Source organism: Stenella coeruleoalba (genome assembly GCF_951394435.1).
Source record: "Stenella coeruleoalba genome assembly, chromosome: 6".
Lineage (NCBI taxonomy): Eukaryota > Metazoa > Chordata > Mammalia > Artiodactyla > Delphinidae > Stenella > Stenella coeruleoalba.
Genome location: NC_137151.1, coordinates 66,291,523 through 66,309,762, shown reverse-complemented (window position 1 = coordinate 66,309,762; position 18,240 = coordinate 66,291,523). Strand labels below are relative to the sequence as shown.

General features: G+C 43.3%; 1 protein-coding gene across 12 annotated transcripts in view; it reads right to left on the bottom strand.

The window, feature by feature from the left end:
• Positions 1-18,240, bottom strand: part of MYO3B (myosin IIIB) — a 506,873-nt gene that overhangs the window by 434,709 nt on the left and 53,924 nt on the right. For 2 of the 12 annotated variants that reach the window (XM_079925182.1, XM_079925171.1), the window contains exon 3: positions 8,697-9,044. The exons of the other annotated variants lie outside the window; for them this stretch is intronic. The gene's annotated coding sequence lies outside the window, so the exon portion shown is untranslated. The remainder of the gene's footprint in view (positions 1-8,696; positions 9,045-18,240) is intronic. 12 annotated transcript variants of the gene reach the window in all.

Genomic DNA, 18,240 nt, shown 5'->3' with positions numbered 1-18,240 from the left:
ATGCATGCTGAAATCATGTAAAAGCAAAAACCATGTGAGGCTGTAGAAGCCCATCTTGAGAAGAACAGGAAAGCAGAGAAGTAAAAAACCAAAGGACCATGCTTGACAGAGGACTGGTGAGTGGGTTCTCTATGAATCCTGTATCCAGGCCCTCTGAGGCCGGCTGAGCTTTGATGTCTGTCCTTAAATATCCATGAAATTTCCTATTGCATTCTTCTAAGAAGACCCCCTTCTCAAGAGCCAATCTGAGTCCCTCACAGGCTAGCTTTAGTTCCTAACAACCCCAAAGAAGCCAGGCCTGTTACCACTGCTGAATACCCTGTGTTATTCCATAGTGGAGGTGCAGCCTTACGTTGCTGAAAATAAAGCAATCTGAAGCTCCTACCCCATGAACTCCTGCGGTCATTCATGCCTAGCGAGTATGATTTAAATAGAAACTTGTCCAGCAACATTTTACACTTGTAAGAATATTCATGATGAAGATATCCATTTTTGAGTATGTTACTCAGAATATTTTGTCTATATGTTATAATATGTTCTATACGAATCACAAATCATAGAACAATGCTTTCAAAGCTAGAGAACAGCTTTTAAAAAGAAATCAGAAGAGCGAACAGTGAGGAAAATTTGTACTAATTTAGTACAAATTTAGTATAAATTTAGTACAAATTTGTATTTGTACTAATTTCAGAGGAAATTAGTACAAATATTAAATAAATATGCAGAGATACACAAAATAAGAAAACACGTAGTACATAAGCATGAACAAATTAGAGAATAATTCCAAACTAACATATAAGCAAGTACATGATATAACGGCCAAGGCTGGTAAGAAAGAGACTAGGCCCATTTGTAGGAATTGACTTCTTCACAAACAACCTATCTGCACATGTTTAGATAGAACCCACTCAAGGACAGCACAGATGTCATCTCTTCTGGAAGGCCTTTCCTACTTTTCCCAGTAGAGGTGCCCTTTCTTAATGGTCTCACTGTATTATGTACTCTTTTCTAGGAGTTATCACATTGCCTGACATTTATTGTGCACATGTTGGTCTTCTCCACCAGTGACTCCTAGAGGAGGCCATGCCTTAATAATTTTCTCTGCCTCATCGGCAAATACCCAATGTATAATAAGTGCTCAGTAAATGTTTATTTAACATAGGATTAAAAATCAGAATTTTAAAAAGCAATGAGGTCTTCTCAATTTTAAAAACAGTTCTAGGGCTTCCCTGGTGGTGCAGTGGTTGAGAGTCCGCCTGCCGATGCAGGGGACATGGGTTCGTGCCCCGGTCCAGGAAGATCCCACATGCCACGGAGCGGCTGGGCCCGTGAGCCACGGCCGCTGAGCCTGCGCGTCCAGAGGCTGTGCTCCGCAGCAGGAGAGGCCACAGCAGTGAGAGGCCCGTGTACCGCAAAAAAAAAGAACAACAAAAAAAAACAGTTCTAGTTTCATAAAACACTAAAGAAAATACAAATAAAAGAATAAAAATATTAATACTCATAAAATTCCACCATCCAAACATAACCACTCTTAATTGTAAATATCATTGCAGATACAAACACACACACACACTCATATACACTCACATAAAGATGAATGGCTTTGTTTGTTTGTTTGTTTCACAAGGCTGACCTAATCTCCTTACGGAATTGCTATTTCAAAGGCTTCTATCAGTCATGAAATTCAAGACACTTAATCCTCATCCTCACCCTCCAGGGCATCAGCCATTGCTCACTGCCTTTACCTTTCTAAAACACTCCCCTCCCTTTGTTTCCTTTACATCTTACTTTCCTGGTTCCAATTCTGCCTCTCCATTCTCTCATTAATGTGGACATTTAAACTGAAGTCCTGCCTTCAGTCCTCCACTTGTCTCCCAAATGGCTCATCTACACTGAAGGTTTTAACCATCATGCCTTGGCACGTGGCGCCATCTTTCCAGCCCTATTTCGTTCGATTCCTCTGGCCCCAGTCCAGGATTACTAACTGCTGGCCACACATCTCCACTTACATGCACCCCCTAATCCTCAGACACAGCACGTATAAAACTAAGACAACCACCTGTGGTTCCTCAAAGCCACTACTCAATGCGCAATGTCCATCAGGGGTCCCATCGTTTTCCTGGTAGCCCAAGCTACTGCCTCACTCTCACATTAGTCAGCCACTAAGCCATGTCCATTCTTTGCTCATTCCTGTGCCTCCATTTTCACCCCCGCTGCTGCCACCTCTATGCATCTCACAGGGGATGGCTACAAAAGCTTTCTTGTCTCCCTCCCTCTAGTCTCCTTCTATTACAACTCCTAATGGACCTCACAACTAGATACAACATCCAAAGCCATCAATTCACTCATGCCACAATTTCGCTTAAACAAATAACCTCTGATGGCTCCCTATTGCTAAATTAAATAAAGACCAAATTCTTCAAATATTTAAGCAACCTAAATGCAGCTTCCATTCCTGTGTCAAAACTCCTTTCATTTCCTTGTGTCAAGCTTATAATGAACTTCAACCTAACCCCTTGCCATTTCCTGAACCATCCTTGGACGTCCACACCTCTGTCATTTTGTCCAGGCGATTTCTACCCCCAGGAGTGCTCATTCCACCATATCCATTCATCAAGAATCCTGCCAGCCCTTCAAGAGCCAGCTCATGTTCCCTAACCCCTCCACAAATAGGCAGCACCTCCTCCTCTGAAACTCTATGGTGCTCATATATGAGGAGCTGTCCTGTGGTGTTGCTCTGTGGATAAACCTCAACACCCAAACAGGCCCTGGGCACCTTATAGACAGGGACTGTCTAATTCGTATGAGTCCCCTCTGCACTTGCATCAGCTGTCACTCAACAAATATTTATGAAACCAAAGAAGAGGATGAGTGCAGTTAAACAGAAAGGGCTAAATCTTGGAGTCACAAAGCAAAAACTTAAGCTGACCCTTGAAGAAAGTATATGCCTTGAATTAGTGGGGATTGCGGAAAAGACATTCAAGAAAAAAAAATTAATGGAGGCAGGTTGGGCATTTTCAACAAGAAAGCCGTTTACTGTGCAGGGCTGTCCTGCAAATATCAGGATCCTGCGCCCTGGCTCACTCTGTGCCAGCCCCCCTTCCACTGTGACAACCACAGACAGCCCCCGGCCCTGCTTCCAGGTGAGAAGGATTAATTGAAGGTGCTGCAGAGTGAGCTATGGGCACTGGAGAGGGAACTGCTGGACCCTGACAAGATTTGACTGGAGCGAAAGAATTACTTCCATTGAGGAGGTGAGAAGAACACCCAGCACCATCTATCTTTCAACGCCTCATGCTGCTGTGGAGGAAATAAAGCAACTGACAGCCACTCTTTTTCTTCTTTTTTCCAACAGCTTCACTCACACACACGCTGAGAAGCAGTGAAAAATAAGGTGAAGACTGTGGCCTCCAGCCCTGGGTTCAAATCTCAGCTTTTACATTTACTAGCTTTGTTGGCAAGGGGAGAATTGCTTAACCTTCTATGCCTCTGCTTCCTCGTCCATTAAACAGAAATAATGAGTACGCACCTTTCAGAGTTGTGTGGTAGTCCCAGCCAACAGAAAGCACAAAACACACTGTTTATTATCACATCTTGGAAAAATCCACTCGTGAGAAAAGAGTAGAATATCACCACTACATACCCTTTTAGTAACCAGTAAAACCTCTTCTACCATAGAGAACATTTTCTGAGTAAATACTAGATGCTGGACACAATATCAGGTGCCATAACTCCATGAGACAGTAACTATTACTATTTCCACTTTACAGATAGGAAAACTGAGTCATTGAAAGGTTAAGTAAGTTAAGCTGGGAGCCAGGATTTAAATCTTTTTGTTTACCCCACTATGACTCATTGATTCAACTAATATTTGATGAGCATCTACTAAGTGTTGGGCACTGTTCTAGGTGCTGAGGATACAGCAATGATCAAAAAAAGGCTAAAACCATGCCTTAGTGAAGCTTACATTCTAGCAGGGGGAGAGAGAGAATCAATAAAATAAATAAATATAATAAATAGATGATGGGTAGTGATCAACTGCTAGGAGACAATTAAGTAGGGAAGGTGAATAGAAAGAGTGGTGGTAGGTAGGGGAACTGCAATCCTAAAATGCATGGCCAGAGAATTATCATTGAGCAGGACGCATTTGAGAAATGAGAGGAAAGAGGTGAAAGAGTAAAACTCTTAGCCAGGCGGTGGGGGTGGGAGCCATTTCAGATAGAGGGTATAGGAAGTGAAAAGGCCCTGAGGCAGGAGTTCACCTGGCTTACCCAGGGAATAGCAAGAAGCCAGGGCAGCTTCAGTGGAATAAGCAAGGCAGAAAAGTAGGAGTTGGGGTCAGAGAGATATGGGGTGGGGAAAGAAGATCATGTAGGTCTTCATCAGCCTTGTAAGGTAAGGACCTGGCTTTTACTTAGACAGATAGAAAGCTGTTGGTGGGATTTGAGCAGGCAGGACATGATCTGACTTATGTTCTAACAAGTTACTCTGGTGGCTGCATGGCAGGTGGACTGAAGGAGATGTCACTTGGTGGTCCCTTAAGAACAGCCAAAGTTATTGGCAAGAACAAAGAAGCAACAGTGTCTTCCTCAATTCTAGCAGGTGTGATCACAATGGACTTTTTTTTTTTCCAGAGCCAAGTGCTTGGGAAGCCTCTTTCCACTCTATCTAAGATGTTTGTTGAATACATAGGTCATAGGGAACTGTCATCAACTATACTGTACTGGGACCCTTTCTAAAACAAACTGTCAGGACGCACCCACAGTAGCTGGCTGGAAATTGCTACATTCTCACTCATCACTCCTCAGTGTTTCCCTCACTTTGGGAGGTGAAGCTGAGTACAGAACTGGTTTTCCAGTCTTAGTACAAGGTAGGCGTGCTATGATCAGAACATTTAGAACACGGTCAAGTGGTAGGACAAAGTCCAAAGAGAGCTATGCTTAAGCTTAGCCAGATATTCCACAAAATGCATATTGACACCTACTCTGAGCAAGTCAATGAGAGACTCTAAAATAAATCAACTTCAGCCCTGACCTAAGGGGGCATACTGTTCAGTATGTGAAAGGATATGACTTGAACACAAGTCCCTAGACAGCAATAAGCATACACTACACATGATACACTATATAATATATTTACTTGAATAGAGTTATATAATTACTTATAGTTACTGGAATACTTGAATACAAGTAACTACACTGCAAAATAGAAAGTGACAAATGTCCCATAAGGAGGGAAACAGTCTATCCAGCCCAGAGGATCCAGGGGTGGCTTTGACTTGGCCTTAAAGTGGAAGCTGGAGCTAGAGACACGGAGATGGGCAGAAGGCACGCCGGGCAGAGGGAGCAGAGGGAGAGACTAGAAAATGGAGGACTCAGGATGGGAACAAAGGTTGGGAGAATTTCAGGAGACCCACAACATATTTATAATGAAGATTCTGGGCCCACTCCCAGCATTTCTGAGTTGATGGGTGGAGAAATCTGTATTTTTAGCAAGAACCCTCAAGTAATTCTAAAGCAGTTATTTCTCACTCAACTCCACCTCCACCTCCACTTTGAGAAACACCAGTAGACATGAGTTAAAACCACCCCATGTAGTTTTCCTTATTATTCTCTCTCATATAATCCTGTTTATTTCCTCTACAGCACTATTACAGATACTATTTATATATCCGTTTACTTACTATTGTTTCACTCCACAGGATATGAGCTCTATTAAGTCACCAACATAGAACAGATACTAAACACTGGCAAAATGTTGAATGGTAGAGCTGGATCTAAATCCTGGAGGCCTTGAAAACCCCACTAGTTGTGTAAACCTTATTCTAAAGGCAAGTCACTTAACCTCTCTGTGCCTCAGTTCCTTCTTCTGTAGAATATGGATAATAAGAATACCTTCTCTATGGGCTTGTTCTATGGATTAAGATAAACATGCAAATACATGTAAACTTCCTAGATCTATTCCTGGTTCACAGCAAGCTCTCAATAAATTATTATTATTATTAGCCAGTGGGAAGCTATGGACGTTTCCAAACCTAATAGTAACCTAATGGTCCATTTAGGAAGATGCACCTGGTAGGAGCATGCAAAGATGGATGAAAGGAGGTGACTCTAATTAGGAAGATGAACCAGAAGGCTACTGTGGATTTGGGTTATAATTATGAGGGTTTGTACTAAGGCAGAAGTCTCAGGAAGAGAGAGAGGGCTATCTGGGAGAAGATTAATAGTAGCAGAATCAACAAATTTGGGGTAAAACATAGGCTGTAGAATGAAAAGAAACAGAAGAATTAAAAAACAGCTAAAGTTTTGAGGCTGGAGAGCTAAGAGACAGTCAACCAAAATGGAGAGCCCTGGAGAAGGCGCGGTTCTGGGGAAAGACTCCAAGTCCTTTTGGGGACCTGCCGAGTTGAAGGATAAGCGACAAGAAGGTGGAACTGGAAGCGACAAGAAGCCTCAGGAAAGAGGCTGCGCTGGAGAACTGACTGCAGAACAATCTGTAGAGAGGCATGTTTACCTGTGACCCTGCTGTGGTTCCCAAGGCAGAGGTGGGTGTGGGGGAGAGGGGGCAAGGGCAGAATCTCACACAATCTGTCCACTGAGTGTGGGTGCAGGGCACGGAAGAGGAGCCACAGGAGGGGCCGACGGGGAGGTAGGGAGAGAACAGAGAGCAGAGTTTTGAGAAGTGGGGTTAATACTGGGGCTAAATGCCCCTGAGCGGAAAAGGAGGAGAAGGGTTAAGGAAAGGTCTAGAATTTTGTCTTCAAAAAGGAGTCTCCAGGTAAGAGTATGGCCAGGACTTGAACCACCCCATCTGGGAGCTAAAAGCAATTGTTCCTAAATGGCCTCCAGGTGGCGTGGTCAGCCCTGTCCACAGAACTGCATCTTGGGGGGCAGCTGGGCCCAGCACACGGTCACTCTGCCTGGAGAAGGGCTCTGAGCTGCAGGGACCCTGTGCTCACAGGGTGGCAGGGAAAGATAATGGGTATGAGCCAAACTTTTTTTTTTAAAGGATTACAGAAAAAATCAGACAAAAGTCATAGTTTCATGGGCTCGTAATAAAGCCATTGTCACTCAGGCCTCTAACATTTGCAAAATAGCTCCTGTAGATGAAAAAGTCTCAATTAGCTGCCTAAAAATACATTTCTAGGTAAAGATGGATGAAAGGAGGGGACTCTAATTTGTGAAAGTGAACATACTTTACAAAAATTATGAGTGAAAAAACAAAGCATTAATAAACAGAACATGTTCTGTAAAATGCTTGCTTTTACTTAGAGAAATAATGCCATTTTTCTATGGTGAAATCTTTTGCTCCGAGACAAAAAGTCACTGCTATGGACTAAATGTTTGTGTCCCCCCCAATTCAAATGCTGAAGCCCTAATCCCCAATGTGATGGTATTTGGAGGTGGGGCCTTTGAGAGGTGATTAGGTCATGGAGCCTTCAGGAATAGGCTTAGTGCCCTTATAAGAAGAGACAAAGAGAGATGATCACTCTCTCCCTGCCACGTGAAGACACAGCAACAAGGTGTCAGTCTGCAAACCAAGAAGTGGGCTCTCAACAGAACCCAACAATGCTGGTGCCCTAATTTTGGACTTCCCAGACTCCAGAAACTGTAAGAAATAAATTTCTGTTTTTAAGCCACCTAGTCTATGGTGTGCTGTTATAGCAGCCTGAACAGACCAAGGTAGTCACCAAGCTATATCAGAGAACAAAACAGAAAACCATCTCATTTCATCATCAAGGGCTATATGTGGATGGGAAGGAAATCTTACAAATTTACAAGATTTCTTATTCTAACAAGGTCTAAATTACTTCAAAATATAACTAGTTAATAAGCACTTTTTATGAACAATCAATAAGTCTGGTCAGCTCTACTCTAAAAATACATTCCTGAATCCAGATACCTGTCACCACCACCACCAGGGCCACCACAAGCCCCCGAGGAGCCTTTCGGGCATCTTAGAAAAAGGACCCCTCACCACCTCTGCCAGGCCCCTCCATCACGGCACTACATGCAGCCCTGCCACCCCCTCCAGGGGTCCAAGCCACCCGGGTCCCCACCTGGACCACAGTCACGGCCTCCCTTCCTGTCTCGGGCTTCTGTTGTTGCTCCCCGTCCCCAATAGTCTGTTCCTCACTTAGCTACAAGCAAAATCTGTTTTTAAAGTTACACCAAATGCTACTGCGTTTAGAACAGGATCCCACCTCTTGCCACAGCCCACAAGGCCCTTCATCGCCTAGGGCGTTTTCCCTCTTTCACCTCCAACTCTCATTACTGGCGCGTCGTCACCACCATCTCGCTGTCCCGCTGTCCCCTCGGCAAGCGGAGCTCACCCCGCCAGAGGCGGCAGCTGATGGGAAACAGCCCCTACTCCACTCCCGCGGGGCAACGCGGCAACCTCCTTCCCATCACTCACGGCTATGCTCACACGTCTCGTCCTCAGAGGAAGCTTCTGGAACCACCCGGTTTATTGCGGATCCCAAGGGGTGAGAGGTAGTGTGCCGGATGGGCTGGGGTCCAGGGAAGAGTCACACTCAGAGGAACGGAGGTCGGGGTTGGAATGGGTGCGAGAAGGAAGATCACCGCTGCCTTTTGTGGGGACCCCTGAGCGGCCCCGGGGGACCTCGTACAGAGCCCCGAGCAGCAGAAAAGAAAGTGAAAAATTGGTTCATTTGCTTTTCAACCGTTGAGTCTTACCTGAGACCTCGGGTTGGGCAGAAGGTGACCCTGTTGGGCGACGGCACGGGGAATGGCCCAAGGGAATCCCCGGCGACGACCAAAGCGAGGAAGCAGGAAGAAGCCAGGTCCTAACCGGAAGTTCTCCCCTCTCCCGCGCCAGGCGGGGCTGCTGCTGCGCAGTGGCTGCTGAGCAGCGGAGCCAGGTGAATTCTAGAGCAGGAGGAAAAAGGCCTTTCTTCTCTTGGGTGGTGGAAAGTGCACTCAACCGGAAACCAGGAGCCCTGGTCTGGAGAGGCAAGCTCGTATTTTTGGAATCCTGCCAAGTGCCTTAAGTCTCTTCACCTCTTTGTGCCTCAGTTTCCTCTTCTGCAAAATGAGATGGTTGAACTAATCACTGTTTTCCGAAGTCTGCCCCAGGCACCGCTCACTGAACTTGCTCAAACCCAGAGCTTCTGACACCCGATCTCCAGGGGAGAGACCAGGAATGGATGTTTGACAGAGCTTCCTGGGCGAGACCAGTGATCTCTAGGTTTTTCTCTAAGTTCCCTTCCCTAGCGTTCTATGAATTTTAAACCTTAAACCTATACAAATACTCGGAGAAAAAAAGAATCATGGCATAATTGAATTTATCTACTATCGTTCAAATCGTCGTTCCCAAATCACAAAGCAGTCACGATGTTGCAGGCACTAAGGAACAATACACACCCACAGCCATGACAAATGATTAACTAAATGCTCAGATTTTTCACTTCCTCACCAATGTATGGGGAAATTTATCTTAGCTTTAGATGCCTTAAACCTGAGTGAAATACATTAAAAACAACTGCAAGTTACTGATGACTAATGCCCTTCAATTTGGCCTCAAGCTGTGAAATTCTGTGCAGAAATAAAGTGGTTTATAATCCCACAGGTCCATTCTATTATAAACTGCAGGTGGCAAATCAAGTGGCTATGAACTATCCTGTGTGTGTGTGTATGTGTGTGTGTGTGAGAGAGAGAGAGAGAGAGAGAAAAATCAATACTCAAGGAGGGTATTTCTGCACTCCTTTAATGGGAATTTAACAGCCCAGAAAAAAGGCAGATGCTAGTCTTGAGGACCGAGGAATCTGGGTGGTGCCTGACAAGGGTCTGAGGCCAGAGTAACTGTCACCCCCCTCTCCTGCCCACCAGCCAGGGCAGCTGCGCCTGCCCTTTGCAGAAAAGCAATTGAAAGCAAGCACAGAAGAAAGCTGGAAGGAAAATAACTGCAACTCACATTGATGACCTATTTTCTGAATCCGGCTTATCTGAGATTGGATTGTCATTCTTCCAAACAACAGCCGAACACTTCAGGCCCAGGAAATGGCGTCTTTGAGGAAAGCATGGACCAGAATGTACAACACATCGTCACCAGAGGACTTTCTTCCAACCCAGGTTCCAAGTGGTGTAGCCTCACAGGGCTATTGTGGGAGCGGCTGATAAATCTACCAAATCCTTGGGGGTGCTTCACTATTAGCCAAGATTAACGTGATGCTAATTGGTAGTGAACCTGATCTATTTAGTGTCTCCTACCAGCATAAGCAGCAGAATCAAAACCATCCTCCCAGGCTCCAAGTGCACATCCTGTAATATTTCCACTGTTGTATTCCTGCAACTTCAGGCTGCAATGCCCCTTCATTCCAGACATTGCATAATCAAGCTAATCATCTTTTCCTGAGTCAAGGGCTCAGTCAAGGCCTGCAGGCAGGTTCACTTTTCTGAGCTGCAGTTGCACCTGGGGGAAATGCCATGAGTTTCTGAATTCCTGAAGAAAGAAAAGTGACTGCTGAACAGCATTCAGCAGCATGCTCTGGGCTAAGAGGAGAGAGGGGGAGCTGGGAACAGGAAGGCAGGGCCTGCCTACCTGCCTGCAGCCAGCTTCTTTTCTGGCCAGCCCAGGTGACACGCAGGCCCTTGTGATATAGCTGAAGACTGCAAAGCGGCAGGCAGCAAGAGCAAATAACCTTGGATTACCTAGATCCATAAATTGTGAGGAAGAGTCTCTTCAACCCAGGACGAAGACCCCAGGGGGAATGCTTCCCGCAGCAGATAAATGTAGGTACAGTTTTGAAGGAAAAAGTGAACAGGATTCATGTAGATGAGGCAGGAAGGAAATACAGGGCCAAGAAACAGCTCTCAGAGGATGCAGATGTAGGAGTGTAGTTTAGAGAATTCTCATATTATAGCTTGTAGAATCATAACATAGCTGGACTGAACTGATTGATCATCCCATCTATTCGCTGAATGACTAACTGGATGGATGGATGGATGAATGAACAGGATACAAAAAAGAACAGATTCCAGTAGAAGGGTCACAGGCATAATCAGGAGATGAGTCAGTATACAGAAATCAGTTGACAGCAGTTTTCCGGCAGCCTGGAGGGCTAAAATTTGAATCCAGAGGTGATAGGGAGCCACACCAGGTTCTTAAATAGTGGGGCGAAATTGGAAATTTTCTTTGAGAGAGATTCCTGGCAGTTTTCACAGGAAAGAGCAGAACAGGAAGGCCAGCAACATACAGTTTCAAAGGTCACTGACAGCCTGCCCAGGCACCAGCGAAGGAAGACCAGCTAAAACATCTTTACCAGGGATTTTCCCTGGGCCCCTCCAGACGACAGCACCCCAGGAACTTATCCTGCCTTCCTTCCCATCCTCCTACCCCCTACCGCAGCCCTGACAGTACTTGTTAGCTCAAAATGGACCGTCTGAAGGAAGGGACATGCTCCTGCAAATGGCTGAGAGCCTGATCGCCTCCAGTTGAGTGTTTTCATCTGAGAAAGGAGTTACAGCTCATTCCCCGTGTGAGCGCAGTAGCAGCAACCTGACAGCCATTTGCATAATTTCTCTTCTGTTAACAGTCTTCAAAATAACAATAGGCAAACTAGACAGAATCTATTCATTTTAAATGTGCTTGAGCTGCTAGCTTTCATGGAGCTAGCTATTAAAGCACCATGAGCATTTTAAATCCACAAATTATGTAGTGTATCATGTGTTCTCTCCAAGGAGACATCTGGGGAGATTTGTGTTACTATAATTATCAACAGATTTGATTCTGGGATTTTGATGGCCATTTGTTTTGGAGGTACCGATAAGGCTGGAAGGTAGCTTGCTTAGAAAGTTCATCTAAGAGTGGGAGAAAAAAATAGTATCAAAAATAATATAATGGGGGGACTTCCCTGGTGGTCCAGTGGTTAAGTGCTTCCAATGCAGGGGGCACGGGTTTGATCCCTTCTGGGAACTAAGATTCCACATGCTGCGTGGCACGGCCATATATACAGATAACGGTATCAAGATAACAATGATGTAATAATATGGTATCAGGAATAAGATACACACACATCATGTCAGCAATGACTCAAGAACCCAGAAGCAAAAGAATGTCATAGATGACTTTTGCAGGTGCTGACATCACTATACGGTCTGCAACGCTGCGACAGGGACTGTTCCTGCCTAGGCCACCATTATATATCCCAGGCTTAACATAGCGCCTGGTATGTAGCTATAATGTTGAAAGATGTGACCAACTGGATGAATGAATAAGTGAATGAAGAATGAATGTGATTTCTTTACATAATAAAGGCCATTAGGATATGTAAGAAATTTATGCATAAGATTTATTTTTCAAAATAGATGGAAACAGCAAAAAATTTCAACATTTTCATTCATAAGCCTATGTGCCCACATGTTTGCACAACTGCACACACACATCTCAAGTGAAAACACCTTCAGAAGGTAAGGACATCAAAAAGAAGGGCTTTAGTTTTTAATTTTTTTATACAGCAGAAACATTTCAAAACTAGCAAAGCATTTTATAACATTTTGAAATGAATTACTGCCGGTTAACATTTTAGTCTCCCCCATGCATTTATGGAGTGCCAGGCACTGCATTTGGTGGCTGAAGAATTGCCAAGGAAGGAAAAAAAGAGCTAACTTTGGGATTTCTTCCCCTGGATAATTTTTCCAAAGAATATGCTATTATGTTTTACTCTAAATAGTTGCATTTTTGGCAGGACCAAAATAACCCATTTTCTGCTCTATTTTAATATCCACATTTTCATTTCATGGGTTTTACCCCTCAATTCCAAATGACGTTCTAAGTCAAATGAGAATCTAACCAAAGTCATCAGCTGGTACTTTTTTAAAAAGATAGATCTTAATGGTAAAAGGAGATAGGCTCTCTGGATATTAAGTCTGTCCTGAATGGAGCAGCCATTGAAACACAGGGCAAACAATGTGTTCAATTTGAGATTTTTTTAATTTGGGGGTCTGGAGTTCACCTGTTTTACCACACACACACACACACACACACACACACACACACACACACACACACACACACACACGGTACACAGAGCTCACTTGTGTGTGTAAGGACATGAGAGAAAGAACGGCTGAAGAAAGAGGCAGACTGAGGACTGTGGTGTTGATGTGGGTCATGTTCCCAGGGGGCTGTTCCTACACTTTTATCCTCCTGTCTATGAATACATGGGGCTTCATCTACCCAGAGAAAAGGGAAACATTTTCTAATGATCACAAAGGCACCATCATTTACCAAGTTGTACAGCATTTTGTAATTCACACAAAAGCACTAGATGGGTTCTCTGTTTCTTACATCTTCCTTCATCCTGAATGCTATAGAATTTACTATGATGTTGCCATTCTACTGCCCCCATCATATTTTGGATAACACCATGTTGAAATCCTTTGGTATTCGTATTTTTAAATTAATCCTTCTAACACGCCCTCTAATCCAAGCATGGTTGGATCCAGTCTATCAGCACTCAGTGTGCCGTGGTGTGACGGGTCCTGGTGATGTAAAGCAGACCCCTTGTGCTCAGGAGTGTCACAGAAAAGGTGCTGTGGGAACCCAAGACAGAGCTAATTCAGCCCAGGCAGTGCTTCTCCAACTTGACTGCACATTGGAATCACCTAGGGAGATCTAAAAATACTAATTCCTGGATCCCACCCCTAGAGATTCTGAGTTAATTGGTCTAGAGTGTGGTTTAGAGCATCAGCAGTTTTCAAACGTCCCAGAGGAGTCTAATGTGCTGCATCGTTGAGAATCGTCGCTGCTGGGCAGTGGTCTCAAATTTTAGGGGGCATCAGAATCCCCTGGAGGGCTTGTAAAACACGAATTGCTGGGTCCCAAACCCAAAGTTTCAGACATTAGTTGCGAGGAAGAGCCCCAGGATGTGCACTTCTAACAAGGCCCCAGGTGATGTGGCTGCTGCTGACCAGGGACCACACTATTCAGGGAGATCAGGTCAGGAGGGGAGCTAAAGGGATGGGGAAGATGGGAGCGTTCCAGGCAGAACAAAAAGACCCAGAGAAGAGAGTGCCCAGGGGAACCACACATTCCAGGAACTGAAAGATTTGTTCTATGGCCAGCGTTTAAGAAGCAAGGAGAGGGTCACATAGGTCAAGGCTGAGAGGTAGGTGGGCACGCACCCTGTTCCTGCCATCCCTGGTTTTGCCTAAGGAGAAAATGACTCCACGAGGCAGAAGAGTTTGTGCCCTTCATAGGGACTGGCCCCAGCAGTTGTACAATCAATAGCCCCCTTAAGTCTTAGGTTTTTAAAAATCCAGGCTAGCTTGTCATTAAAAGGATTAATACCCTATGCAGGTATAACATTCTATAGCTTTCAGGACACTTTTGCAAATGTTATCTCACTCAGTTCTTACAGGAGTTCTGAAAGGCAAGAAGGGCTGGCACTCCTGTCTTCGCTTTGCTGGCAAGGGACAAGGAATCAAATGATGGGACCAGGTCTCAAACACAAGCATTCAGCCTCCTGCTCTGGTGATCTTCTACAGTTCATTACCCTTCGACTTTAAATCCTACCCACAAACGGAAAAGTCCAGTCCCCTAGGAAAGTTGTCCTTCAAAGTACTAAGAGAAAAAAAAGAGAAGTAAATCAGCTCTCCAAAGAGATTAGGTAACACATACGCCAGCTTACAGAATTTGTACCTGTGTCACCATAGAATGTTCCGGAGGGCCTTGGACAACTATTTGACTCCAGAAATTCAGTCAGATATAAAGTTGATTTGAAAGAGAGCTAAGATGTTTGTCATCACATTCTAGAGGACTTTCTTAGGCACTGGTCCTGAAATTTCAGTAGCTGCCATAAGGGGGCTATGATGCTTAAGTACTGTCTACCATAAGCCAAAAAGCTGGGCTTTCCTAAACTATGGAGAGCTGAGAGACTGCATGAATCTATGAGCAATTCAGGGGCTTACTGTTTTATTGCTTTTGTGTGTGTCCAAATTAATACTCTTTTGAAAAGACTGACTCCTACTTTATCTTTTGCATCCTTTTTAAATTTAAGAATGTGTTATTTCCTTTTCTCTGGTTATAAAGTAGTACATGTTTGTAGGCAAGATATTGGAAAATACAGGAAAGGACATAAGTGAAAATAAAATCAGCCATAATCTTGCCCCCAACATTATCAATGTTTTAGTATCCTTCCTTCAGACATTTTTTAAAATGCATGTGTGCGTTTACAACAGTTGACTATCTACTGTTCGGCATTTGATTTTTTTTAAAAAAATATTACACTAGTAGGGTTCTACATCATTTAACTATAATTGTGATTCTTAAAAGGGACTATGCCCACTATCAGAGTATCAGAATCACCTGAGAAGGTTCTTTTCCAATCACGATTTTTTCCCAAGCTACATCCCAACCAATCCCACCCTCAAATTAAGACTTGCTGGTGGATAAATGCTGTTCAGATGCGGGAGAACATCACGTGCCTCTCATGTGAGAACCGCCAGTCTACATGTTACTGACCACTTCTCTTTCCACTGCGTGGCTCCACCAAAACGTATATAACCAATCTCCTGTGAACATTCTGTTGTTTCCAATTTCCCCACATTTAAGAACTATTACAACAAGATCTTCAAATTCTTGAGCGAATCCTTGTATACATACCTGTGATTTTAGGCTTAAGTCCTGGATGTAGAACTGCTGGATCAAAGGAGTTGAATATATTTCTAAGGTTTATGCAGAGCTTTGGGGGGAAAGACATGGCACAGACTAGAGAATGATCAAAATAAATAGAAACATTTAAATATATTAAGAATTATTTCTCACACTGAATGGGTTGTTTTCAATCACTGGTTCTTCTAAGTAAAAGGCAACCGTAGACTTTCCTGTTTCTTACTTAGGTGTCAGAACCCTCTAGATTTCAAGCATGCACACAGCTCCAGGGGAGCTCTCAAATCTACCTCCTCTGTGACTTCAGAGATGCTTTGGCTTCTGAAGTCTTGACTACCTGCTTATGCCGTCTCAGGAAGACCCATTAATTAGCCTTCTTAATTCTCCTAAGTACCTCTGACAGTGTCTAGCTGCCTATCCAGGCTCTTCACTGGGAAACCTTCAGCTCCCTTCTTTCAAAGTCACAGTGGAAAGGCTAACTATGATGATATGCACGTCTGCACACGCACAGCCCGACACCTGTTATTTTTTTTCAGTCGGGAAAGGTTGCCTTGGCAACCATCTACCTCACTGCCTCAGCGCCTCCTGCTCAGTAAGTCCCTGATATTAGCAAAGAATAAGACTCTTTCTCTGGAGATTTTACTGCTTCCCCCCCACAGAGTATTTCTCCACGTGGGCAGGAACTGTGGCTGTCTTGTTTACCATCAACCGCTGATCTCCCAGTGCCTGGCAATAGTTCTCAAAATATGTCTGCTAAATGAATATATCTGATTTAGCAACCTCCCTTTTGTATGTAAGACGTGAAATTCATAAGCACTTTGAATATTTAAAAACAAACTTGACAAAACAGTTTGCAAATAGCCACATGGTGGTTTCCTCACAAAAGTCATTAAGAATGAAAATATCGTAGTTCCTCTAATTTGATCTGAACCAAATCAGCAACATATACCCATTAGAAGTAACTTGTAAGAACTGAATACATAGTAGATGTGCTATTTCCCCAACCAGATTACAAAGTGGGAACTGTTCTTACCATGACTGCTGAGTATGATTGGGGAAGTTGTACACTGCCCAAAGTCAGCCAGCCCAGGAGACAAGTGGGAGCCAAAATCTAGCTCAGGCTCTGCTCCTCAACACATGTGCCCTGGCATGGGGCTTCATCTACCCAGAGAAAAGGGAAACTTTCTAACGATCACAAAGGCACCGTCACTTACCAAGTTGTACAGCATTTTGTAATTCACACAAAAGCCCTAGATGGGTTCTGTTTCTTACATTTATTCATATTCCTCAACCGCATGTAGCAAAGTCCTTCAATATTGCAGATGCTCCATCAATATATCAACTAGACTGAGTGAGTATGGTGTTAATTGATAATTCATAATTTTATTAAAACTATTCTGAAGGGAGAAGAAATCCCAGCAGAACAGTGGTTCACTCATTTGGGATCAGATACCATTTTAGCAATTGAAGAGAATTCAGAAAACATGTCCTCATTTAATAGGAAAAAAGAGGCTCAGAGAGTTGTCTCGATTACTGGACTCTTAGAATAGCACTCTTAGGAAAAGTCAGATATAAATTAAATTTTCCACTAACCTAGGCCCTAAAAAGCTCCTCCGGTAGGACCAACCCTCAGTTCCCAGCTAACCAAGTCTCATGATGAGTGAGCGGTCTTGCAATTCGATGGGGGGCTGTGAATTCCAACTGGATTGTTACAGTGCACGAATTATTTCTCATAACATCAAGACATTCTCCTAACTTTCAAAATGAACTCTGATAGAAAAGAAATAAATCAAACTTTTATAAGATCTAATAGATGTCAGCATGTTCATTCCTTGACAGGAGTTCCAATTCTTTTTTTGAAAAAAAAGATTAATCAGCAAAGCAATTTAGTATAAAACTGAAGTTCCTCATTTATATTATATTAAATTTATATTACTTGCCACTTCTATCAACTCTAAAGGGGTCATTTTCTATATTGAATTATTTATATTCTCTTGTAATCAGATATCTGATAAACTTTTAAACATTTATGCATCCACCTAATTTAAAGATAAGTGAACTAATACTGGAAATGAAATTCTGCCTGTCAGAACTCAGGGCACTACAGAATTTCTGCATGTCTGTCTATCTATCTACTTACCTGCATCCCTACACATATACCTGCATAGCATGTACCTGATCACTGTTAAATGAATGATGAATAAACGTAATAAATACTGTGACTTAAGATGGCAAGTCACAAAATGTCCACAATAGTAGAGAAAGTAATATATTACCACATTATTTCAGCACTCCATGAATTTTTATGCAGCCTACCTTGTTTGTTATTGCCATTTCTATAGAAAACTCTTAACAGTGTTGGATTTCTCCTATAGTACTAAGACTCTTATAATACAAGCATATTTTAATTTGGTATCAGCCATAAGAATTCTTAATCAAGATATGAGCTTTCAAAAGAGAATTAAATTTACTCCTTTAAAGTGTCAAAAGAAGATAAGGTATGTATTGCTTAACTGTTCTGCCTTTCTGTACTAGTTTCCTATCGCTGCTGTAAATTAACACAAACCTAGTAGCTTAAAATAACATAACCTTACAGTTCTGGAGGTCAGA